Source organism: Bidens hawaiensis, unplaced genomic scaffold (assembly GCF_021521415.1).
Source record: "Bidens hawaiensis isolate Kalapana, Puna unplaced genomic scaffold, B.hawaiensis_p1.1 tig00008321_1, whole genome shotgun sequence".
NCBI classification, from domain to species: domain Eukaryota; kingdom Viridiplantae; phylum Streptophyta; class Magnoliopsida; order Asterales; family Asteraceae; genus Bidens; species Bidens hawaiensis.
In genome coordinates, this window is record NW_027491591.1 from 209,815 (window position 1) to 237,168 (window position 27,354).

Here is a 27,354-nt window from a genome sequence, read left to right on the forward strand (position 1 = left end):
TAAAATTTTTCGTGGTTTTGGGACGGGTTTGGGATTTCTAATATACCAGATTACCCGACCCAATTACCCGATAGCAGGGGCGTAGCTCTTTGAGGACCCGGGGTGGCCCCGGCCACTGCCGTTTTCTCCGTTAGTAGGTTAAATTTTACGATTTTTCCCGAAAATTTTTATAGGTATTAAGCGCGGTCACCCCCCGATGTATTGTTTCAAAATGCTACCAGTCACCACTGATTATTGTTTTTAATATAATACCCCATCGTTTGTTTTTTTTATATAAAATCTCGCAATATTTATAAACAAAAGTTACAAAATAGTAGTCGAATAGTAAAAGATTTATTTTTATAAATATTTTAGGTCTTTGCAATTCTTCTTCTAGGTACTCACCCTTTGGGATGAGATCGGTACAGCACCAGTAACGGTTATGGTACCGGTACCAAAATCCTGATCCCAAAAATCACAAATTTTTGATACCTGTATGGCTGTATCGATACCAAAATATTCGGTTCGGTATCGGTATTGAAAGCAAAATTTGGGAAATACTGAAACCGAAACTCAAAACTTTGGTACCTATTCGGTATCGATGGTACCAATGCGGTATCAATTTCGGTACCCGTACCGGTACCAATACCGAATTTGCTTACCCCTACTCACCTTTTTCTCGCATTATAATTAATATTTTAGGTCTTTGTTGGTTAATAAATTATTTTGTTTTTTTTATTGTAATAACAATCGTTTGAATAAATGAAGAAAAATCAGATTTATAGATGTCATATTGTTTGATCCGACCCGAATCACCGACAAGAACCGAATTATCGACCCGAAAATTTTTAAGTGCGTGACTTCGGCCACCCCCATGACTAGGCCCAAGCTTCGCCACTGCCCGATAACATACCCGATATATATATATATATATAAGATCCAATACACTAATCCTTAACGTACATTAACGTACACGAATCCATTTTTTCACGAATCGATCCATGAAATCACATCCAAACATCTCGGAATCGTCAATACATATCCAATCATATCATTTGTTCTTCGAAAAAATAGTTTTGTGTCACACCCCGACTTACGGCCTATGCGTGTGACCAACAGTTGGTATCGGTTTTGTAAATGTATCAGAGTTTAGCGGAAGTCTTTTAAAACTATTAATATTTTGAAATATCAATTTACTTATAAAGCTTTATTTATAATAAATATTAATATTTCTTTTGAAACATTTTATTAATAAATCTTTGTTTATTTATTTGAAAAGCTTTTAGGATAATAAATATCTGAGCGTTTATTTATAAACCTCGTTTGATTTTACAAATCATATTATTTATAATCTTTTAAATAATTAAACAATGAGCCATCTCTACCTTGCAAACATCCACTTTATGAATGGCTCCAATTCTTGATACTTTAATCACCTGAAATGTTAGAAAATACGTCAGCGATGTGCTGGTGAATACGCTGACGCTAAAATATTTTCTTTTGCTTTATTACCCCTCGAGACTACGTCTGCCTCGGCCCAACGTGGCTTAAGAATAACAAAGTCAAATAACACATTATAAATATGAGCCTCTACTCTAGGTCACCTCAGCAAACACCGCAGCGTTCGACTTAGTTAAGTACCCGTAAATATACACAACGGTCGTACTCCCTGCAGGAGAGCGTCCTACGACCAAGGGTGGTGCGATCATGCCCATTCATCGCATAGTACCACCTATGTAAGGATCCAGACATACGTATACCACAGCCTGAGGGCTAGGTTTATACCCTTTATTTATAACGGTTTTAGGAACACATAGTTCCTTGTAAACAATTTCATATAACAAGTTTGACTCATTTTTAAAATAAGTAAAAGTTTGGGGGCGTATTCACATTTTCGCTTGGGATCGGCTTCAACACCGTCCGAGGGTCTTTCCCTTGCTATCTCGCACCTATGGTACGAGTATAGCCTTCTCTTTTGGATCAACTTCAATACACTGTCCGAGGGTCTTTCCCTTCTTTGTTATCTCGCACCTATAGTACGAGTATAACTTTTTCTTTTTGGATCAGTTTCAATACATTGTCTGAGGGTCTTTCCCTCTTCTTTGTTATCTCGCACCTATAATACGAGTATAACTTTTTGTTAGTCGGATATACAATCCGGCTTAAGGCCTCTAGTCTCTTTTGTAAAATCTTTACCTCGATTTTAATTTCTTTATGAACCTTTAGTTCTAAACATCTTTTCTTTATTTTAAACCTTTAGTTTAAAATATCATTTCTTTATTCTCTTTTTCAAGTAAAAAAAATTATTTCTTTTAACTTATTTACTTTTCTTTTCTTTCACAAAATAAACCTCTAGTTTAACTTGTTGTCTTTTTCTATGTTTCTTCTTCATTAAGAAACGTATCTTTTTATTTTCTTATTATTTCTGAATAATAACTTAAATAATATTATCAACTATAACTCTTTTCTACTTCCATCTTTTCCTTTTCTTTTATAGAATGTTTGAACCTATAGTTCAACTCATATATCTTTTATTTTCACATTCGGACCTTTAGTCCGTCATGTTTTATTTTCTAAACTCTACGTTTTCCAAAACGTATACATAATACATATTCATTATTTAGTTTATATGAACGATATAAACAATATATATATATATATATATATATATATATATATATATTCATATTCTTTTACTTATTATTCAAAATGCTTTCAAATAATGTTTCTATCTTTATTTATTAATATAGATCATTTCATTTTCTTTTCTTTTATTATTATCTAATATCATTTAAATAATAATTTTGCTTTATCTATAACCAATAGTTATATTTATATATTTCTCTTTATATAATTTCTTTGCTTTTCTTTTCTTTATTTTTCGAGTTATAGACTATACCCTTAACTAGGGTCTAAGCCTTTATTATTTTATTAATATTTTATTCGGGCATTATGCATACCTTGTTCGGTTTATTATTTTCTAAACTCATGGGCAGCACTTCGACGCTTGCACGTATATCGAGAATCTTGATCACACCTCCTTGGTACGCAAATCGAGGCACGCCCCCTTCAAATCTCGTCGGCACGCATTTCGGAGCGGGTCGTCTCGGGTCGGCACGTACTTCGAGGCGGAACGTCGGGTCGTCTCGGGTCGGCACGTACTTCGAGATATTGTCGCTGGTACTTTGGGGTATCGTAGGTTTATGGTACGGATTACGAGGTATAGTGTCGGGTTTCTGGCACGAAAAACGGGGAGGTCGGTGGCACGTTTTACGAGGCAATTTTTAGAGAGAGTGTGTATGTTCAAGAGAGAGGGATGTGTGTGAGAAATGGTGTGTGTGAAATGAGAGGCTTGAAGCCTCTATTTATAGGCAATGCTATGGTGAGTCACCATGTAGGTTTGTCACACTGTGACACGTGGCAGGACACGTGTGTAACACCCCGACCAAAGGCGGATTATACATCGGGGCGCCACATATTGTTTCATTACTCGTGACACTATTGGGTGTCAATATTTAATAAATACATTCATTCGCGCACGCGCAGGGTAAACACAAGATAACATAAATCATCATAAATCAATATATTATAAATCATAATAATAAAACAGCAATAACTTGTCTTGATACATTTTAATCTAGGTCCAAAATAAAGAAAACTTCCTAGGTGTCCACAAGCTCCAAAACAGCTACTGCAAACCTGAACATGTGTTAAAATAAACGTCAAACACTTGCGTGTTGGTGAGAAATCAAGTTTAATACAATACATAGATAACAATAAATCTGCGCGCAACATGTGTATGTCTGGTTTTCAACAAGGGTGTAATCTGATCGGGACCAACTCTAAGATTCATAAGACTGCCAGTGCTCACAATTGAGCTCACAAACAAGACAAACTGTGCATGTGTAAACAAAAGAGAAAATCATAAACGATAGTTCTCCCGTGTTCATCTAATGGTACCATGAGAACTGCGGAATAGACCGACAAGACGGTTAATGATCCACACATACAAATAACACATGGGATACTGCGCGACTAAAGTTCATAAACAGTTTAAGACTCTAAGTTTGTATGAACACATGAACATCCCAAAACATTTAAAAGCAAAAAGGGATTAGGTACGAGATTACTCACTTGATAAACGATGCGGTGTAAGATAAAGCAAGAACCAACTTTAAACAAGCACAAGTTAACCTATAAATAAGATTATTGTTTTAATGATTTGTTTTAAGTCTTGATTATAAGTTAGCATAATTAATAAGTAAATTATTATATATAATATATATATATTACCGGAAAAGCAGGGCAGAACAGGGAGGAAGACGGAGGCAGAGAGGAAGACGACAGAGAGAGCAAGGAGCAAGAGAACATGAGAGATTAAGTGTTTTGTGTGTGTAGTGTTATGAAAATATTATTATTATTTATAGGAAAACCCTAGGAGACATAATCCCTAGAAAAGGGGAAAGGATCTTTAACAGGATCAAGCAAAATATATCAAAAAGCATAAGAATCCAAAAGCAAAAGATATGGAAAGATATGGCAGCTGCAGAGGCAAGATAAAGCTGACAGGGAACAGTAAAAAAAGGCATGGGCGGTTCAGATAAAGGTACAGGTCAGGCATGGAAAAAGCAGATCTCCAAAGATAATGTCAGTCACTTTTTCTGCCAACCAATGGGGTTGGTGCGCATGCTGCGCCGAAAGTAACTTTTCAGACATAAAGCAGATTAGGTCAACAGCTCAAAAGATAAGACAACACAAAAGCAAACGGCTAGATTAAACAGAAGAAAACTCAAAGGGTTTAGCGCGAGAAAGCTCGAGCGCGAAGGCAGACACAGAAGGTCAAGAGAGCGCGAGCGCGAAGGCAGACAGAACCAACCTTAACGCGTCGCGGAAAGAACTACATTTCTAAGCGCGCCGCGGGAAGAATCACATTTCTTAGCGCGCCGCGGGAAGAACTATAATTCTTCGCGCGTCGAGGGATGAACTACGATTCTTAGCGCGCTGCGAGAAGAACTACAAATCCTTAGCGCGCTGCGAGAAGAGTTCGTCTCGCGTAACGCTGAAACAGGTGGTCTTCACGCAGGATTCCTTGTAAGGGGTCTGGCGCGTGGAGCTGCGCAGACAACCTTAGGCGGGAAGGAACAAAGGACAAGCAAAGAGTTAGAAAAAAAAGAGGGAAACAAGGCGTAAGGGCGGGACGGCGACAAGAGGGAAAAGAAGGCGGAAAGAGAGGAGGAGAGGGACGGGACGGCGGAAAGAAAGAGAGAGAAAGAGGCGGGAAGGAAAGTATATTATTATTATTAAAAGTAAAATATAAGTATAAATAAATATTAAATCATAAAAGAAAGAGATCGGGTCAGAGAAACGGGTACCTGGGTCGGGTCGGATCGGGGCAGATGTCACAGTCTCCCCTACTTTAAGAAATTTCGTCCCGAAATTTATCTCGAAGTAGGTTGCGCAGAGAACAGGTGCGGGTACTTGATCTTCATTTGATCTTCCCTTTCCCATGTAAACTCGGCTCCGCGCTTGGACTCCCAGCGAACTTTAACAATAGGGATACGACTGCGCTTGGTTTGCTTTACCTCGCGATCCAAAATCTCAACAGGCTTCTCAACGAAATGCATAGTTTCATCAACTTGAACTTCATCAAGTGGAATGTGAAGGTTCTCGTCAGCTAAACACTTCTTGAGATTGGATACATGGAACGTTGGATGCACATTACTGAGCGCGGGCGGCAGGTCAAGTCTGTAGGCAACTTTTCCCACACGCGCGAGAATCTTGAATGGACCAACATAACGAGGAGCAAGCTTACCTTTCTTCCCAAAGCGGACAACACCCTTCCAAGGCGACACTTTGAGGAGAACAAGATCACCAACTTGAAATTCGAGAGGCTTTCGTCTGCGATCTGCGTAACTCTTCTGTCGGCTTCTAGCAGTCAGCAGATGATCACGGATCTTGGCGATTTTATCGGTTGTCTCTTGAACAAGTTCGGGTCCTGTGATTTGAGCTTCTCCCACTTCGCTCCAACAAATCGGGGAGCGGCACTTACGACCGTAAAGTGCTTCAAATGGGGCCATACCAATACTGGAATGATAGCTGTTATTATAAGAGAACTCGATCAAAGGCAGGTGCGAATCCCAATTACCTCCAAAATCAAGAACACAAGATCGGAGCATATCCTCAAGAGTTTGAATAGTTCGCTCAGACTGACCGTCAGTCTGAGGATGATATGCCGTACTCATGTCCAAGCGAGTTCCTAGCGCAGATTGGAGAGATTTCCAAAAGCGAGATATAAAACGGCCATCGCGATCGGATATGATGCTCAAAGGAGTACCATGGCGGCAGACAATTTCCTTGACATAAAGCTGCGCGAGTTGCTCAACACGGTAGTTTTCACGAATGGGCAGGAAGTGAGCAGACTTAGTCAAACGATCCACTATTACCCAAATGCTATCATGTTTGCTTGCTGTCAAAGGTAACTTGGTAATAAAGTCCATCGCTACACATTCCCATTTCCACGTAGGAATTTCTGGTTGTTCGAGCAAACCAGATGGGCGTTGGTGTTCAGCTTTTACTTTAGAACAAGTCAGACATTTAGCTACGAACACAGCAATATCCTTTTTCATACCGGGCCACCAATAAGTAATGCGCAAATCCTTGTACATCTTATCAGCGCCAGGATGAATAGAATACCGAGATTTGTGCGCTTCACTCAGGATATCAGCGCGAAGATTCTCATCAAAGGGAATCCAGATGCGATTGAGATAGCAGAAAATTCCACTCAGATTAGGGACAAAATGCGCTTCCGCGCCACACGCTAACTCGGCGCGAAGGTTACCATTACTGATGGATGCGCGCTGCGCGTCACGAATACGCGATTCAAGGTTGCTTTGAATCGGCGCAAAGTGAAGATGCGTGCGCGGCAAGATACAGTTAAGCTGGCAGGGTTTTCGGCTGAGCGCATCGGCTACCACATTAGCCTTACCAGGATGATACCGGATCTCACAATCGTAATCGCTGATGAGTTCGTTCCATCGGCGTTGCCTCATGTTGAGTTCCTTTTGATCAAAGATATGCTGAAGGCTTTTATGGTCAGTGTAGAGGATACACTTAGTACCATAAAGGTAGTGTCTCCAGATCTTCAAGGCAAAAACAACTGCACCAAGTTCGAGGTCGTGAGTCGTATAATTCTTTTCGTGAACCTTGAGTTGCCTTGATGCGTAAGCGATAACCTTGCCTCGTTGCATAAGAACACAACCGAGACCTTGGTTGGAGGCATCGCAGTACACGACAAAATCATCATTACCCTCAGGTAGCGCAAGAACAGGAGCTTCACACAACAAACGCTTGAGCGATAGAAAGGCTTCTTCTTGCTTCGAGCCCCAAATATACGGTTTACCTTTGTGCGTTAGAGCTGTTAAAGGCAATGCGATCTTTGAGAAGTTCGAAATGAAACGCCGGTAATAACCAGCTAAGCCCAGAAAGGAACGGATCTCAGAAGGAGAGGATGGCGTAATTCAGTTCTTGATTGCTTCAATCTTGGATGGGTCGACATGGATACCCATCTTGTTAACAACATGGCCAAGAAACTGTACTTCATCCGACCAGAATTCACACTTGGAGAGCTTAGCATAGAGCTGCTCGGCTCTAAGCTTTTGCAATACCAACCGAAGATGTTGCTCATGCTCGGCCTTGGTCTTAGAATACACCAGAACATCATCGATAAACACAATCACGAATTTATCCAAGAAAGGCCTACACACCCGATTCATTAGATCCATGAAAACGGCGGGTGCGTTGGTTAAACCGAAGGACATGACCAAGAATTCAAAATGGCCATAACGAGTTCGAAAAGCAGTCTTCGGAACATCTTCATCGCGGATGCGCAACTGGTGATAGCCAGAGCGGAGATCGATCTTGGAAAAACAAGAGGCACCTTGGAGTTGATCAAAGAGGTCGTCAATACGTGGTAAGGGATACCGGTTCTTAATGGTGAGTTTGTTCAACTCGCGGTAATCTATACACATGCGAAACGATCCATCTTTCTTTTTAACGAACAACACCGGAGCACCCCAGGGCGAAGAGCTAGGGCGAATGAATCCTTTAGCAGTCAACTCTTGAAGTTGGCTTGCCAATTCTTGCATCTCAGCGGGTGCAAGACGATAAGGAGATTTAGCTACGGGGGAAGCACCAGGGACAAGATCAACACGAAACTCGACTTCACGAGCGGGAGGGATACCAGGAAGATCATCAGGAAAAACTTCAGGGAAATCACGCACAACAGGGATATCGCGAAGCTTCTCTTCTTCAGCAGGTTTGACCACATGGGCTAAGAATGCAATACACCTTTTCCGCATGAGCCTTCGGGCTTCGGCGCAAGACATAAGTTTAAGACCACTGGAGGGTTTTTCGCCGTAGATATGAAGATCACCATTTTCTCGAGGTATGCGAACCATCTTCTTGGCGCAAATAACTTCGGCGCGATTATTCGAGAGCCAGTCCATACCAATAATGACATCAAAGCTTCCAAGAGGCATGGGGATGAGGTCGATTAGAAAATCGTTTTCGTTAAGGTTAAGCGTGCAATCTTTAATCACCGAGTTAATTAAAATAGTTTCACCATTAGCCAATTCAACTGAAAAATCTTCTTTTAAGTTATCGCGCGGTCGCGCAAGCTTCTGCTCAAAGGCGCGAGAGATAAAACTTCGATCGGCGCCAGTATCAAAAAGTATAGAAGCATAAAATCCGTTAAGCAAAAATGTACCATTAACTACGTCATTATTCGCTTGCGCTTGGTGCGCGGTTATGTTAAAAGCTCGTCCACGCGTTACTTGGTTTGAAATCTGGTTCACCGGATTCGCTTGTGTGATTTGCACTTGTAGCCTTGGGCACGCGTTCCGGAAATGACTGGGATCACCGCAGTTAAAGCACGATCTGGGTCGTGGGTTTTGGTAGATTGATTGTGGGTTCTGCGGGTAGACTGGTGGTGTTGGCGCAATTGGATTGGCGGGAAGGACTCTACAGTTTTCAGCAGTGTGACCAGTACGGCCACATCGGTTACAAAGTCGACACGGGGTTTGGGTTGGGTGGTGAAATCTACAGGTTGGGCAAAAGGGATGGTTTCCTGTGTAAGGTTTCTTAGTTGGCGGGGCAGGGAGTGCTGGATTGGTTGAGGCATAGTTGTGGACTACAGGAGGTGTTGGGTAGGCTGACAGGGGTTGAGGGGCGTATGCTAGAGGTTGGTAAGCGGGTTGCTGGACTATGGGCGGGTTGGTAAGCGCATAGGCTTTGCGCCTGCGCTTGAGGTTGTTACGGTTTGAGGGTTCGGGTTTGGTTTCTGCGGGTTCATGGACAGTTTTGGTGGGTTTGGTCTTCTCAGTTCCCCGCAGGAACAGGGTTCCTGCTCTGACATGGTTGTCGCTGAGCACAGCGGCCAACTCGATGGCGTCAGAGAGGGTAACTGGGTTTCTGGCCCATACAGAATCTTGAATTTCCATGGGGAGACCCCCAAGGAATTTCTCTATGGCTCGGCGGGAAGGGGTAACAAGGTGAGGGACAAGAAGGCTTAGTTCATGGAAGCGCGTCGCGTACTCGCGCGCTTCACCGCTGTATTGCTTCAAGTTCCAGAATTCTTCCTCCAGGCGCTTAACTTCGTTGGGAGGGCAGAATTCTCGCGTCAGAATTTCCTTAAATTCCTCCCAGAGCATGCTGGAAGCAGCTTCTGCGCCACGCGCATGAGCTACTCCATTCCACCATGTAAGCGCTCTAGATTCCAGGACACTGGAAGCATATAGGGTTCGTCTGTCTGAGGGGCATTGGGTGTGGAGGAAAGCGTTTTCTATTTTCTCAAGCCACTGGAGCATCACGGTGACTCCTTCAAGACCTGTGAACTTTGGAGGGTTACCCGCGTTAAAGGACTTAATGTTGTAACCAGAGGTGTTGGTATTGTTTTGGCTCAAAGCTTGGGCTATTGCGGCGGCCATTTCCTGGGAACGTTGCTGTCTACGCATGCGCGAGGCTTCTCTTCTCTGAAATCGGCGAGATAGCGGAGGCATTCTATAAAAGTTTTAATTTTAGTTAATATCTTGGTTTTATCGCAAAGTATAACTTTATAAAGCTTGGTTTCGCAGAGTTAGATACTATCAAAAGTTAAAGTAGATTAAATGACCCTAAATGCAGACTTAATAAAGGTAACAAATTCGAATCAAGAATCGACAATTCATGTATCACCATGACTTTCCGAATTCCCAATTTAAAATATACGAGCAAACGAGTATTGGAGATTGACGATTCATGTATCACCATGACTTTTCAATCTTCAATATAAAACATACAAGAAAATGAGTATTGCAGGTTGACAATTCATGTATCACCATGACTTTTCAAGTCTCCAACCTCAGAACATAATCGTAAATGGAAATTGAAAATCAACTATTCATGTATCACCATGACTTTTCGGATTTTCAAACCCACCAAACGAATATGTAAGAAAAATCAATAAAAATCGAAATTCAACAAAAATCGAAATATCGCGAAATAAAACATAAAATCATATACCGCGCAAGCGCGAGCATATTCATAAATAACGAGTAATTAACAATAAGCGAGCAAACATGAGATTTCTCTCATGCGCGAGAAGGGACTCTTAGGTATTCTAGGCCGTTACGTCTAACCACCTATCCTAAAGTCAACGAGCTCTGATACCAATCTGTAACACCCCGACCAAAGGCGGATTATACATCGGGGCGCCACATATTGTTTCATTACTCGTGACACTATTGGGTGTCAATATTTAATAAATACATTCATTCGCGCACGCGCAGGGTAAACACAAGATAACATAAATCATCATAAATCAATATATTATAAATCATAATAATAAAACAGCAATAACTTGTCTTGATACATTTTAATCTAGGTCCAAAATAAAGAAAACTTCCTAGGTGTCCACAAGCTCCAAAACAGCTACTGCAAACCTGAACATGTGTTAAAATAAACGTCAAACACTTGCGTGTTGGTGAGAAATCAAGTTTAATACAATACATAGATAACAATAAATCTGCGCGCAACATGTGTATGTCTGGTTTTCAACAAGGGTGTAATCTGATCGGGACCAACTCTAAGATTCATAAGACTGCCAGTGCTCACAATTGAGCTCACAAACAAGACAAACTGTGCATGTGTAAACAAAAGAGAAAATCATAAACGATAGTTCTCCCGTGTTCATCTAATGGTACCATGAGAACTGCGGAATAGACCGACAAGACGGTTAATGATCCACACATACAAATAAACAGCCAAGTCTACGTCCTCAACACATGGGATACTGCGCGACTAAAGTTCATAAACAGTTTAAGACTCTAAGTTTGTATGAACACATGAACATCCCAAAACATTTAAAAGCAAAAAGGGATTAGGTACGAGATTACTCACTTGATAAACGATGCGGTGTAAGATAAAGCAAGAACCAACTTTAAACAAGCACAAGTTAACCTATAAATAAGATTATTGTTTTAATGATTTGTTTTAAGTCTTGATTATAAGTTAGCATAATTAATAAGTAAATTATTATATATAATATATATATATTACCGGAAAAGCAGGGCAGAACAGGGAGGAAGACGGAGGCAGAGAGGAAGACGGCAGAGAGAGCAAGGAGCAAGAGAACAGGAGAGATTAAGTGTTTTGTGTGTGTAGTGTTATGAAAATATTATTATTATTTATAGGAAAACCCTAGGAGACATAATCCCTAGAAAAGGGGAAAGGATCTTTAACAGGATCAAGCAAAATATATCAAAAAGCATAAGAATCCAAAAGCAAAAGATATGGAAAGATATGGCAGCTGCAGAGGCAAGATAAAGCTGACAGGGAACAGTAAAAAAAGGCATGGGCGGTTCAGATAAAGGTACAGGTCAGGCATGGAAAAAGCAGATCTCCAAAGATAATGTCAGTCACTTTTTCTGCCAACCAATGGGGTTGGTGCGCATGCTGCGCCGAAAGTAACTTTTCAGACATAAAGCAGATTAGGTCAACAGCTCAAAAGATAAGACAACACAAAAGCAAACGGCTAGATTAAACAGAAGAAAACTCAAAGGGTTTAGCGCGAGAAAGCTCGAGCGCGAAGGCAGACACAGAAGGTCAAGAGAGCGCGAGCGCGAAGGCAGACAGAACCAACCTTAACGCGTCGCGGAAAGAACTACATTTCTAAGCGCGCCGCGGGAAGAATCACATTTCTTAGCGCGCCGCGGGAAGAACTATAATTCTTCGCGCGTCGAGGGATGAACTACGATTCTTAGCGCGCTGCGAGAAGAACTACAAATCCTTAGCGCGCTGCGAGAAGAGTTCGTCTCGCGTAACGCTGAAACAGGTGGTCTTCACGCAGGATTCCTTGTAAGGGGTCTGGCGCGTGGAGCTGCGAAGACAACCTTAGGCGGGAAGGAACAAAGGACAAGCAAAGAGTTAGAAAAAAAAGAGGGAAACAAGGCGTAAGGGCGGGACGGCGACAAGAGGGAAAAGAAGGCGGAAAGAGAGGAGGAGAGGGACGGGACGGCGGAAAGAAAGAGAGAGAAAGTGGCGGGAAGGAAAGTATATTATTATTATTAAAAGTAAAATATAAGTATAAATAAATATTAAATCATAAAAGAAAGAGATCGGGTCAGAGAAACGGGTACCTGGGTCGGGTCGGATCGGGGCAGATGTCACAACGTGTCACAGTGTCATGGCTTTATGCCACATTGTGACACGTGGCATGACACGTGTCTGGTTGTCAGACATCGCCATCGCGATACTCGATGGCGTTGCGCCCAAGTATGTCGCGTATCTCGATCGGCCGCGAATTCAGAAATTTTCATTTTTGATTCTTGGACTTTTTGAACTTTGATATTTTTGACCCGTTATTTTCGTGATGTTACATTTTGGATGGTTAATCGATCAATTTTTCACTTTTTTCACGAAGACCGTTTTTTGAGCGTTTGCTGAGAGTTTAAGGATTCTGCGCGTTTTAGGTTTTTGCCTTTGTTTTTTGCCTTTGAGCGTCTCGCGTACGTTAATGTACGTTAAGCATTAGCGTACAGTAACTGCACCATATATATATATATATATATATATATATTATATTCCAAATATTATTTTTTGAAACTCGTTTATGTTAATTATTTGAGATATTTTATCTTTATGGTAACCATCTTTGTAATCGATTAGTTATATTTTGTTAAAACCCGGCGGGTTATAAGCTGGGTATACCCGAAGGGTATTTTATCAAAACCCGATAAGAAACCCGAAACCCGATGGGAAAACCCGAAACCCGACGGGTAATTACCCGATTAAAACCCGACGGGTTTGAGATGGACTTTAATAACCGGGTATGGGTTTGGGAATACATAAACCCGACCCATTGTCATCCCTATTATGTTCTTAGGCTATGTGTAGTGGAGAGACTACAAGATGGGCATTTTACGCATGTGACATCCAGTCAACAAATAGTAGGTTTTTGTTTTAAGGGTGTAATGGTGTTGTAGACCAATATATATATCACCCACACACATACTAATATAATAATATTAAACACAAAACACAATCAGGTGAGAAATACCCCCCCCCCCCCAATCGCCCCACAAATTGCCTGGGGGCGGTGTTGGCGCCCAAAGTCGCCCAAATTAGCCCACATTTATCACCCACTACGTTGGGCCTTAGTGTCTTCTATTTAAGGCAGGACAATTGGTTCATGTTCTTAGCTTGTGTTAGTGGTGTATTCATGAACTTTGTTCTACGGGTTCGGAAAATTTCGATGGACGAACGATCGATTGTCAGTAACTTAAGTTTTTTTTTGTCAGTAACTTAAGTTTTTTTTCTACGTGTTCGATGTTGAAATATCTACTTAATTATGTAATGTCAAAATACATGAATATATCATATCACTAAAGCATATATTTGGGTTCGGTCGAACGTGTACCTCAAAAACTGTATACGCTCCTGGATTGTGTAAGGTGTGAGGTACGTATGGTAGCTTGCTCAACTTGCCGGTTTGAAAATAGGCAAAACATTAGAACATATCTCTTTGTGTCGATATTTATATATAAAGTATAAAAATCACATATTATCTAATATAACTAAATACGAAAGTTGGCGCCGCACCGACTATTGTATTTTTTTTCTTTTTTCTTTTTTGATTTGTTTTCTTTTTGTTTTGTTTTTGTTTTCCTTTTTTTTTTTTTTGTTTTTTTTGTTTTGTTTTCTTTTTTTTTTGTTTTGTCCTTTTATTTTGTTCTGGTATCATAAGCAAAAAGATAAAGCTAATCGATAGAACTCTTTTATTTTAGGTTCGGTAACATAATGAATGTGACAGAACCAACCAAAACGTAACGCTAACCGATCGAATTTTTTTGTTTTAGTTTCGGTACCGTAATGAATGTGATGGAACCGACCGAATTTGCGTAGACTAACCGCCTCAACTCCTGAGTTTGACCAACGTCACCCCATTGGCCAACCTCAATTTATATAAATTTTTTGTTTTACTTCTGGTACCATAACCAACGTAACCGAATGAATTTTTTTGTTTTAGTTACGGTACCGTAACGTAGATCATGGAAATCGAAATCCTCACGTAGACTCGCCCGCATCAACGCCCGAGACCGACGTTGCTCGGGTTTTACGAACATTCGATTTTACCAACTGACGTCACCTTATTGGCCCGCATCAATATTTGTATTGTTTGTTTGTTTTTGTTCCGTCACCATAACAAATGTAACCAAAGGCGTAATGAACATGCCGGAAACACATCAAATTTGCACAGACTTACCGCCTCAACGCATGAGATCGACATGGCTTGGGTTTTACCAACGCCTGAGTTTTACCGACTGACATCATCCCATTAGTCCTCTTTGATTTTTAATTTTTTTTGTTTTTGTTTTTGTTTTTGTTCTGGTATTGTAATGAATGTAACAAAAAATGATCGAATTCATGTCGAGTTAACGCCTCAAAACCCGGAAGCCACGCAAAGCGGGGGTAAATTACTAGTATAGAGTAAAAGAGAAAGTTGGTGCCACAAAATGGTTACTTTATGTTTTTATATATGTATTAATGGTTTTGAAAGAAGATACAAGTATTGGAGTTGGCTGGGTGGTTATGTTGGTATGGGAAGATGTTTGTGCCGGTTTTGGGCGCAGGTTCGACTCCTTAAAGCAGTAAAAGATCGTTACATTTTTTATAATTGTGTTATTTATGTTTTTGTGTAACGACCGGGTTTACCGACCGTTTTTTGCCGGTTTTGGGCGCAGGTTCGACTCCTTAAAGCAGCAAAAGATTGTTACATTTTTTTTAATTGTGTTATTTATGTTTTTGTGTAACGACCGGGTTTACCGACGGAATAAACATTGTTTTTAAATTTGTTAACAAAAAAATTATAATATGTTATACGAGTGTTGTTGAGTCATTGTCTCAGCGTCTGGGCCTGACTGACGCCACCCCAGTGGCTCACCTCTATCTTTATTTTTTTTTTGTTTTCATTTTGTTTTAGTTCCAATACCATAACGAATGTAGCAGTTATCGACTTGATTCGCGTTGACTCGCTGTTGTCGTCCTGGACCAACCGACGCTACCCCATTGGCATACCTCAGTTTTATATTTATTTGTTGTTTTCAATTTGTTTTAGTTTCAATACCGTAACAAACGTAGTTAATATTGACTAAATTCACGTTGACTCCCCTTTACGACACCCGACTTTTACCGGCCGATTTTACCGCGCAACGCGCGGGTAAATCACTAGTTAACATATATAATAAGTTTCAAGTTTTAATTTTCTTTCACAAAAATCCAATATAACTTTTTTAAACATTATTAAATGATGTCTTAATATTATAAATAATTTGTTGACCACACTTTTTATTTGTTATTGTTGTATTTCCGCTGGATATTACTATAATTATAAAGTAGTATTGCCACTATATTGTTTTATTCTAAAAAATAAAATAATCCCAACGTAGCTTAGGAAAAATAAAAATAAAAATAAAAAACTGATTCTTTTTGTCTTTTGTTGTCTTTAAAATTTTGATTATATCATAATAATTTTAAATAGTATATAAAAAGTTTATTTTAAAGAATGATTTGATACTAAAAAGACAAAACAAAAATAAAATAAAAGGCTTGAAAATGAAGATAACAAATGTTAGTTTTTTACAAAATCATTTTAAAAATAGTAATGCTTGTTATTTAAACAAAACAAAACAAAACAGTTAATTTAATACTTGCATTATTTTTTCAATAGTGTTAAGTATTTAATGCCGTTAGTAATACTAATACTATAATAATCATAAGTATTAAAATGAAATAAATTTACCTACTACAATGACTTGACACATTATCTTTGTTTATAAATTTAGGAATTGAAAGTATAACAACACAATTAAACTAACTCACATGTTTGTGGTTTTCGTTTGGGTTTGGATTAGGAAACATTGGGGGTATTAGGTTCCGATTATAGGTGTGGAAAATCAAAATTGGTATATCTGATTAACCCGAATAAGATTTGCAATATGTTTGTTGCATGATGATTTGAATGCTTGGATGAAATTTTAGACTTTATCATGAATCAAAAGTTGATTATTGCAATTGATTTGAGAGCGATCGAGACGAAACGCTGTAAACTGAATATATGCACCACAACACATAGATTCACACATCATATATGATTAAACATATAAATCGCATGGAAATTAGGTTTGATTTAGGTTATCGATCTGATCTTCTCCCAATCTTTGAAATTGTGAGTGATGATTGCCTTGTTGTTCTCTTGATGGTTAGATAAGTTTTCAATAAACCAAATTGGGATATAGGCATAACCTTCTTGTAATTCAGTTAGCTTATTAAATATACTTATAAAAAAAAGAACTATTAAAGTACCTTATCAACACCACTATTACCCATGATCCCTTCCATAAAGAAGAATTTTTCATAGTATCTTTGTGGGTCGTGTCATCCCATTCTATCTCTCTCTTACATGTCAACCTAAAAGAGCTTGTGGGTTGAACTTAATTTTACAAAACATTACTATGACACACTAATTAACTACAAGCCAATACAAACAGATACCATCATACTCAAGCACCCAAAAAGGCCAACAAAGAGATCAGCATCCCTTAAATCAATCACTAACAAGTTAATGATGGGTTTTTCATTTCCATGTTTAACATAAAAGCTGAAAAACAAACACCATATGGACTTTAATTGTCAATATACAATGTTCCACTTATTTTTGTGTAACAAAAGAATATTTTTTAAGTATATAAATACGGGTTTGGGTAAAATAGAAAGATTATATTTTATAAGAAGGCTAAGAAAATCTTAAATGCTAGATAGTATAATAGATAGCTAAAATTAAATGAGATTTTTAGCAACATAAAAGGGTGCCGAGGGTACTATCGTCCATTGTATTTTTTTTTCATTTTATTTTATCATTGTGTTATATCATCGCGTTTTGTATACAGTTATGTTATTTCATTATGTTTTACAGGTTTTACAACTTGTGATTTAGATCACTACTATTACCTCATCATTCAATCCCTCTGTCGTCTGCACGTCTTCAATTTGCTACCACCTTCAAATGCAACTTCAACATGCATCTCAACTGTCATGGTGCCCGCTACATGCCTTTATTTCGACAACAAAATCATGCATTTTTCCTTCAATTCCTTTGAAGCCACAGATTTCTCACACGCACTCAAATTATGCATCTGGAAAGGAACAATAAACGCCACTGCATCGCATACTATAGCGTCACCAATCACCTAGTGGCGCTTCACTCAGACTTAAACCCGTGAATAAGACACATGAGTGGGATTCGATCTCGTGATTTCAAGCAAAAGAAACCTTTAGGTGTACCTAAGATAAAACTCCAAAATGAAATCGGCTCCCCGTATTTGTCTTAGAAGCATAATAATAAACTTCATTTTTCACTTTCATATTAAAAAGTACTTTGTCTTTAAATAAAAAGCAAAGTAAGCTTAATTATATTAATTATTGGATGTACTTTAATCACCGAAAAAAGCATAACTCTTTTGGGTAATTATTAGAGATTGTGTTCACAATAATGCTTTCAAACGACTTTTTATTCACTAGCTCTTTCACACTAACTTGTCACGAATCGGTATTATACATAGGCATACGAGATGTCGTCTATGCCTAAGAATGAATGCATAAGTTCAAATATTGACTAATTTTTGAATCCCATAAGATTGAAAAGTTCAACAATTGACTTGTTAAGATGCAATAAAAAGTTTGATTCACGGACTATAGTCATATACATACATATAATTATTTTTAACCTAGAAAATGTTCAAAATAGAGTTAAGACAAGTGACATATCGGTATTCAGATTGATTTTTAATATCTTAAAGTGTAGAAATTAGGTGGAAACGCATCCCGCATACAAGAATGTAGAAATCTTGATCTGGTTCATAGGTAGGAAGCTTTGCTCTAGCTCATATGCATGCGCAATGGGAGGTGTACATGTGGTTCGAATGATTAAGAATTTTAGAAATTATGCATGTCTTCAGACACGAAAGCAGACCCAGTTTTGTTCTAAAAAGTTTTTTGAACAACTTTCATAAAAAACAACCCAAAACCTTCCTACCAAGACAATAGCAAGGGCTGGTCCCATAATACAACCGGAAACGAATTACAACATTATCGATTTTCACTTATCCCAGTCTTAACTCATACAATTTACCCTATTTTTTATCCCGTTTTTGTTCAAAATGGTAAGTTTTCCACTTTTCCTAAACCACTTTCTTCTCTCTCAATTGCTAAGTTTATAGATAGTATGGCATTTATGTTCAAAAGGACAAATGTGTCTCTGAAACCAAGTTAAGAAGGATTCAAAAGTATGAACTAAGTTGACATTAGAAGCACTCAGATGTCTTATATGACAAGTTTAGAAGAACTTAGAAGTCTTTAAGCTTTTGTGGAATTCTTACCCTTAAAATTGCAAGAAGTCTAACATTAATTACATTTTTATAGTTAAGACTTTAGTGCAATTTGCATCCATGTGATTAACGCCCATATACAATTTGAGCATCTGTGGTGGATGTTTTGCACGGTGAACACCTGTAGTCTACAATTTTTCATAATGTGAACCGGCTATTTCCCCAACGTTGTCTGCATTAAACTATTTGTTACTATTGATCCACGTAGAGGACTTGGTCCAGTGGCGGAGCCAGAAACTTTTTCCTATGGGTTTGAAAATTTCGATGCTTGATTTTTTTTCTGGTGTCAAAGTTTTCGTGCCCGAATGGGTCGGGTTGGGTCGGGTCAGGTTGGGTTGATCATTCGATAAAATAAATAAAATGCAATATCACTATCATAACAAAAATATATCGTTAGCATTCAATAAATACAAAGTCATTAAATATAAAGATATTGCATATTATAATTTTTACTTACGTGTTTTCATGTTTTGAAAAATATCTTCAATCGCGACTTTGAAAAAAAAACTCATTCTCAATACAACAAATACAAGCATAATTTATATAATCGTCACCAAAATGATTATGCAAATCCGACTTCACATGCTTCATTGAAGAAGAACCTTGAGGCGAATGACGAAGAAAAAAGTTGATCGATTGCCGAGTCGATTGGCCGATGCTTTTATTTGTTTATTAACTAAACTTTTTATAATAAATGGGTTCGATTATACATTTTTAAAACGATAATGGGTTCGCTCGCTGAAAAAGAATGAGTTCGCTCGTTAGTTCAACACCATAGGTTATATATAAAACGAAAAAGGACCGGGTTCAGCTGAACCCGGTGGTTATAGAGTGGCTCCGCCACTGACTTGGTCCATGTCAACATCTTTAACAACAAATGCTGGACAGATTACCATTAAGATCTCTCCTAGTCTCCCATACACCTCTCACGTCTATGGCCAGGGCATTAGTTTGGGATTAGGTTTAGAGGGTATATTTTTCTTTCTTTTCTTTTATTTTGAATAAATCATTATTTCTTAAAAAAAAATTTAACGACCACCAAATTGAATGTTATTAGAAAAAAAACGCTATTAAGAAGCTAAACCCACCAATAAACCAATAAAAATAAACAAAGACCGCCAACAAAATAAAAATAAAACCAACAAAATGCTGCTCCAAAAATGTACAGAACCCCCAAAACCTGTCAATCACAACCACTCGCTATAACCGAAACCTACGCCAATCTTCCCAAGTACACCCGAGTCTCCGTGATCTATCCTTTTTCCCAAAGGAAACTTAACACTTTAATATCCTCCATTAAACTTGTGACATGAATCGGGCTTCCACAGTGAACCAACTTGTTTCTCTTCTTCCACAAACACCAAACTGAAACCAAACATATAGCGTGAAACACTCTAGACTTTTCCTTCCAATATGAGGAATACTTATGCAACTCCAAAAGGTTCCGGAAGCAAAAATTAAATAGATCATGCATCTTGCACCATTGAGAGACTAACGCCCACATCGTTTGAGCCAAGCCACATGAAACAAACACGTGTTCAATCGTTTCCTCCGCCTCAACACATATCAAACAAAGTGTCACTAAACGGTATGTTTCTTTTTTGCCAATGCATCAAATGTCGGTAACCGTCCAAGAACCCTCCTCCAAGCAACGAAGCCAACTTACTTCGGAATCAAATTATTTCAATCGAAAACGTATTCTATATAAGAGTTTTTCACCAACTAAAACCTTAAACTACGAACCAAGAACACTCTGAAAGAGTCAAAGCCCCATACAACTTCAAGAGGGACATAAAATAAATTTAACTAAAATAAAATAAAATTATATGATAATTAAAAAGAACCGTCCGGTCCATGCTATTTCGCCAAGTCTCTTCGTCGCTTCTCTCTTTCTCTCTCTACTTTCTCTCACTAAACCTCTCGATTTCGATTTGCAGGCAGATGATCTAGCAACCATCTTTATCCAAATCCACCACTGACCCACGTCACATCTTCCCATATAACACACACCCATCTTCTCAATCTCACAATCTCCATACCCATATCCTCAGATCGAACCTACGTCGCTTTACACACCCATAATCGTCTGTACGTCTATTTCATCTTTACCGCGTTAATCTAAGTCAGTTTCAGTTGCTTCAGCTGTTCTAATTGCAGGTAATTTGTTGACATACGTGAGGTACATGTGTTTCCCCAAAGATTGTTGTTAACATGCACTTCGTACGTGGGGTTTTGGGTTTGGTTTTGAATATGCACGCCAGGTGTTCGACGAAATGCTAGGTTGAAGATGTCGAGTAATTTGGTGGTGGAAGTACGGAGAGATGAGCTGGCGGCATGCATGACATGTCCTATTTGTAATAAGTTGTTTAAAGATGCTACTACTATCCCTGAATGTCTGCATACATGTGAGTAGTTATATGTTATATTTTTCATCTTTCATTGTTATCAGCTACTACTTTAGAGGTGGATTTTGTGTTATTTTGTAGTTTTATTGTATAATTTATCATGATTCCCTATCTCGGTAGGGTTAGTTGGGGGTAATGTAAACTTAAGGTTGCTGAATGATCGATGGTAATTGATCAAGTTTCTTGCTTTAGCGGTCTGATTATCATAAGTTTTTGTTTTGTGTATGAGTAATTATGTCTTATATTTAATCTTTCTTCATTATAATCAATCGCTACTTTTAGAGTTGAACTTTGTGAACTTGTATAGCTTTGATGTGTAATTTGTTCAATTGGTATTTTGGATTTCAGACATGATTCCAAAATTATAGTATCAGTAGGGTTAGATAGGCTTTAGAGATTTTGTAAATTAAAGATTGCTGACTGATTGATGCTAAATGATCAAGTTTCCTGCTTTATTGGTCTGATCATCATAAGTTTTTTTGTGAATGTTGTTGGGAGATTTGTATTTACTATCGTGTTTTATGAGTGTTTTGAAGTCAGAGGCTGAAGAAATTGTACAAGCATATGTGAAGAAAGATGCATGATTTTGAATTGACCCCCAATTTTAGAATATACCCTTTTTAGTTTTGACTGTTCGAAATTGTATTAGCTAGTAAAAGATCCTTGTATTGTTTAATTTTTGTTTTGAATTTGAAACTTTGAATTATACAAGCAAATGTGATTAAAGATAGAGGTCGGTGTTGTTTTCGTTTATTTTTGTTGGAAAACAGAGATGAGTGCATGATGCCTTCTTATTGTTTGCGTGTGAGGACATTTAAATTTAGGTAAAGGGTTTAAAATGGGCAATTAGGTTGCATGTTATTGCTGTTTCACTTATGATAGTAACATTCATGTTTGGATTCTTATCTCCTATCTGATTTTATGATTTGTTATTTACTTTTGCCTCTTGGACATAATCCAGTCTGCAGGAAATGTATCCGTAAGAAAATTTCAGATGAAGAACTTGAATGCTGTCCAATATGCAAGATTGATCTTGGATGTGTACCTTTGGAGAAATTAAGGTCTCCCCTCCCCCCTCTCTCTAATATCGAGATAACGTGGCCAAACACGAGCACATCATTTGCCACATCATCATGTTGACATTGAACCTGTACAGATTACTTTAAACCAAAGTAGTTGATAATTTGAGGGTTTTTATAAAAAACTATAAAAACTTTTACGTAATACATTAAACATGAATGAAGCATAAAGCATTTGTCTTTAATGTTCATTCTTATTTATTTTTTTTATTTTGTGTTAAACAGGGCGGACCATAATTTGCAAGATGTGAGGGCTAAAATATTCTCATACAACGGAGAAGAGTGAAGGCCCCTGAAGTAGTGGCTTCAGTTACACTACCATCAAGGCGAAAAGAGAGATCACTTTCATCACTTGTGGTCAACACTCCAAGAGTGTCAACACAAACCCCATTGTCCGGAAAACGGTCAAAATTCAACTCAAGGAAGAAATCTCGCGGGCCAAGTTTCTCTGTTGAGAAGCGGGCCAAGAAAGAGGATGATTCCATGGATGATTGCCAAGAAAGTTCCAGCTCACCTGAGACTTCAAATAGGATCAAATGCAACTCGAAGCAGGTAAAAAGACCAATAATTCTGTCTAGACGTGGTAAAACTGGCGGGTAGTGTAACATGTCAAATGGGGTTGGGTAAAAAATAGTGCTTTAGTTACAAAACCATACTAATGAAACAGTTATCTAAAATTTTTACATACATGGTATAGGAGATTATAATCATTGAAATATAGTAGAGAGAATCTTGACCCGTTTGACTAATAGAGATAAAGTATACCCCGGGTTTTTAAATGTGTCCAATGGGTTTGGATGAAAATGGGGGCTTTAGTTACAAAACAATTATCTAATCTTTTTTCATATATGTATAGGAGGTTGTAATTATTAAAATACAGTAGAGAATATGTTGACCCCGTTTTGACTTGTTAGAGATTTAATATAACCCATAAAATTTTCATCTTTTAAACAATTGTAAAAGGATCAAATGATTTTTCTGTCAAAACGAGTGCTTTAGTTACAAATTTATTCTAATGAAACGGTTATCTAATCTTTATCCATAAATGATATAGGAGATTGTAATACCTGAAACACACTATGGGAAAATCTTGACCCATTTGACTTGTTAGATATAAGTTATAACGCATAAATTATACATCAGTTAAAGGGTCAAATGGATGGGTTCGAGTAAAAATGGGTACTTTTTTATAATGTCAATACTGGCTTCGTTTGGTTGGACCCCTCACCACATATATGAATATATATATTTTTTTCAGTTTGATAAATAATTAGTGTTTTACTATGCTTACAAAAACTATTAATCACCATCTTGTGCTTAATTAATAAATTTAATGAAAGATAATAACAAACATGCAGAATTCTTCAACTGATGAAGAAAAAGAAAATGGTCAACCATGGGACAAAAAAGTTGACTGGAAACCATTGAACGATCTAGTGGAAGCAGCAAACAGGAGTAAATTATCAAAACATGCTTCTCAAGGACCTATTATTAAATCAGAACCGTCATACACGTTAAAAGTTGATAAAAACGGGTCCAAATTGAAAGGAAAAGACGCGTTACAGAGATCTAAAATTCCAGATGATAGACATGAGGTCGATGATGCTACTGATTCGTTAAAACCTAAAAAGTTAAGAAGAAAACGCAAAAAGAAAGATGGCGATTTAGAGGATTCGGGTGTTGCTGCCGCTCAAACGGTGGTGGTTGCTGGCGGCAGTAATGGTGCCCGGGAGAAAAGAACATATCCTATTTGGTTCCAGCTGGTGCCATTTGTAGAACAGTGAGGACTTTGTTTTTCTTACAAGTGGCAATTTTGACCCGTTAATATATAAACGGGTCAATGTGTGCCCTAATGAAATGGGCCAAATGGGTTGAACATGTTGAGAAACTTGTTTTTTATTGCATAAAACTGTCTAAAATCATCATATTTAACAAGTTAGATTATTACTGGAAAAATATGATTTTTATAATAATATTTGACATGGTAGTTATTAATAAAAAAGTGTTTTGAGTCAAAGTCAACACTACCACAAAAACTACTCTTTTTGACCCGTTAATATTTGAACTTGCTAATTTCGTCCCTACTTAGTGAAAACGGGATAAATGGGTTGAACACATTGAAAAAGTTAATGCATAAAACCTTCTAAACCATTTTATTTAAGAATTTGAATTATTGCCGGAAAAATATGATTTTTGTAATAATATTTGAGACACTATTTGTTAGGAAAAAAAATGAAAACATGTTTTGTGTCAAGGTCAAAGATACCAAAAATGACCCTTTTGACATGTTAATATTTGAAAAGGTCAAACGAGTGAAAACTGGTCAAACGGGTCATAAATCTTTCTATTAAAAAAGTTAGATTATTACTGGAAAAATGACTCTTTTGACCTGTTACTCAACCAGGCTGAGCTGACACACACCCATTTTGCCACATCTAGATTCTTGGAATCCTTTTAAAATAGATTTGAGTGAATAATAAATGCTAGTTTGTAATTGCATATTGCTGATTTTCTTTAAATGTTTTTCAGGGAAGGTGAACCCTTGCGCCAGATTGAGGGACGCTATGTTAAATTAAAGTGAGTTATCTCTACACATACATGCATATATACATATTATATCATATATGCATTAATTATATGAATAAGTTATTCGTCTGATACTGGTTTGTTATCCTGTTGTTTGTCTAACTTTAAGAAAAATGGATGCTTAACAAAAAACTAATAAAAGTTAAATGATTTGGGTGCTTAAGAAGTTGGTTTCTGATTTAAACATGTATTTCTGTATGTAGTTGACGCCATCAAGAATTTAAACGACAAATAGTTGACCAATATAATAAAACAGATTAATTTGGGTTATGTTTGACTTCTGACAAGCGAAACATGTAAAGAGTTATTTAGCTAATTAAGAAAAGGCTAAAATAAGTCAAACAGTGTATTCAAATGCATAAATACTTCATGAATCACTTTATCAAAAACTATTCTAATAATATAGTTACTAACTTACTATAATCATATTTAGCACTTTACTAAACACTATTCTAATAATATTGTTACAGTGATGGAAATGTACCAATTTCAATAATCCAAAAATTGGTGATGAACAAACTACAACTTCCAAGCGAAAACGAGGTAAATTACTCGGGTTTGTGGGCCCTCTTTATATCATGTGAAGGAACCAAAGATATAAACAAATGTGTTTTTGTTTGTTTTGTTATTTCAAGGTTGAACTGAGATGCATGGTTCAGCCGGTGGGTCCCACGCTGCAGCTGCGTAATCTAATGGATCAATGGCTGCAGGCTCACCCGGACACAATAACCGCAAATGTTGGTTCATCTGCACATGAATTTGTCATGGAAATATCATATGCCAAGAAGGCTCCTGCTCTAGCTGTGGTCCAGTGAGTTTGTGAATCGCGATGATACATTGAGGGAAAAGGGCTAATGATTTTGGCTGTGTTGTTTTTAGTTTATGAGATTATAAGTTGATATTTGGTTATAACTTTTAAGTGAATTTTGTTGTTCAATTTCTATTTGGATCTGTTGTTCAAGCTGTATTTTGTGAGTCAAGTTTTATCTCGCGGTAATATGTTCAAATTGGTGACTAAATGGAGGGATCAAGTGTAATTGTTTAGGTTAACTGAACCATCGGTTAATTGTTTGATTCAGTTAATTCGGTTATTTGTTCACACCTATTAACACATACACATATTTGTTAACAAGTAGATTACACGAAAAGACATGTTTGACGCAATCAAAAGTAACAAGTTAAATAACACTATCAGTTAAACCTGCTATGCGTGCCATAAACGAGTCAACCCGTTTTTAATCGTGTCATTAATATGCCTACCCGCGTATAAAGGAACAAACTTCTTCAAAAAGGCATATAATAAATCCACTATACAAACAACAAACTTTCAAATCAATTCACAATACAGTTAATTACAATTACAATTTACATTCCTTTTTATATTCCAATAATCCCAATCTCAGCAAGTATCTCCTTGCAGCGCGGATCGATCTCCTTAACCATAAACCCGATAAGATTCGCCACACGACTCTTCCCTCGCACCCCATTCTTATCCGTCAACGAAACCCGAGCAATGCTCTCATCATCCATCACCTCGGGGCACTTTTTATCCGAGCTCTCGGTGAGCCGCACATCACAAATCTCCTCCTCATGGTCTCCGGAAACAGTAATGCTGTACATCCCGTTGGAGTCGCTCAACCCCTCTTGTTTGCAGGTCTCGGATCCAGACTCACGTTTGCGGCAACGGAGGGTGACTTTCGTGTTTGGGACGGGGTAGGAGATTTTGGTAGGGAATTGTATGCGGCACGGGTCGCAATAGACTTTGCCTTTGACGACGAATGTTTCGTCGCCGCTGGATGGGGTGGGGGATGGGGATGGGGATGGGGCGGTGGTGTTGGTGGAGGTGGCGGTGGTGGCGCGGCAAGTGGCGGGGCCGACGATTGAGAGGATTGTGCAGAAGAGGGCCAATGCGGCGTAATTCGCCATTTTTTATATAATATATAATTTTGGTGGGGGACAGATATATTATTATTGGAAGTTAATCCTGAAACGGAGGTAGAAGGTGGATAGGATTATCAATTAAGAAGTGGTGATGGGAGGAGGTGTTAAATGGAGATTAATGTGTTTTGATGGGGAGTAAGAGGATTAGAGGAATTGGCGGGAATGGTGGTTAGTTTTTTTGTCACCAATGGTTTATATTGAAGCTACATGTATTTATACAATATGTTGGTATAAAATTTTAATACATTATGTATTCGTGCATTTAATATTGGCGTACGATAAGTGAATATTTAACGCGTCTTATATTCATGATAGTCAAGTATGTCATTAAGTTCTGCTAAATGTGAATTGTTTTATTTGACGTATGATTCATAACTAGATTTCGTT

At 37.9% G+C, this 27,354-nt stretch overlaps 2 pseudogenes across 2 annotated transcripts; one reads left to right on the forward strand and one right to left on the reverse strand.

Annotated features, from left to right (window-relative positions):
* Positions 1-21,099: 21,099 nt before the first annotated feature.
* LOC143637489 (E3 ubiquitin protein ligase DRIP2-like) lies at positions 21,100-26,023 on the forward strand (annotated as a pseudogene). The gene is made up of 8 exons (XR_013154435.1): positions 21,100-21,113; positions 21,218-21,361; positions 22,323-22,422; positions 22,666-22,992; positions 23,799-24,220; positions 24,970-25,017; positions 25,497-25,569; positions 25,662-26,023. The product of XR_013154435.1 is annotated as an E3 ubiquitin protein ligase DRIP2-like (transcript).
* LOC143637491 (pollen allergen Sal k 5.0101 pseudogene) lies at positions 25,861-26,952 on the reverse strand (annotated as a pseudogene). Its single transcript, XR_013154436.1, has 2 exons — positions 26,202-26,952; positions 25,861-25,976 (listed from the first exon to the last, which is right to left on the reverse strand). The product of XR_013154436.1 is annotated as a pollen allergen Sal k 5.0101 pseudogene (transcript).
* Between the last annotated feature and the right edge of the window lie 402 nt (positions 26,953-27,354).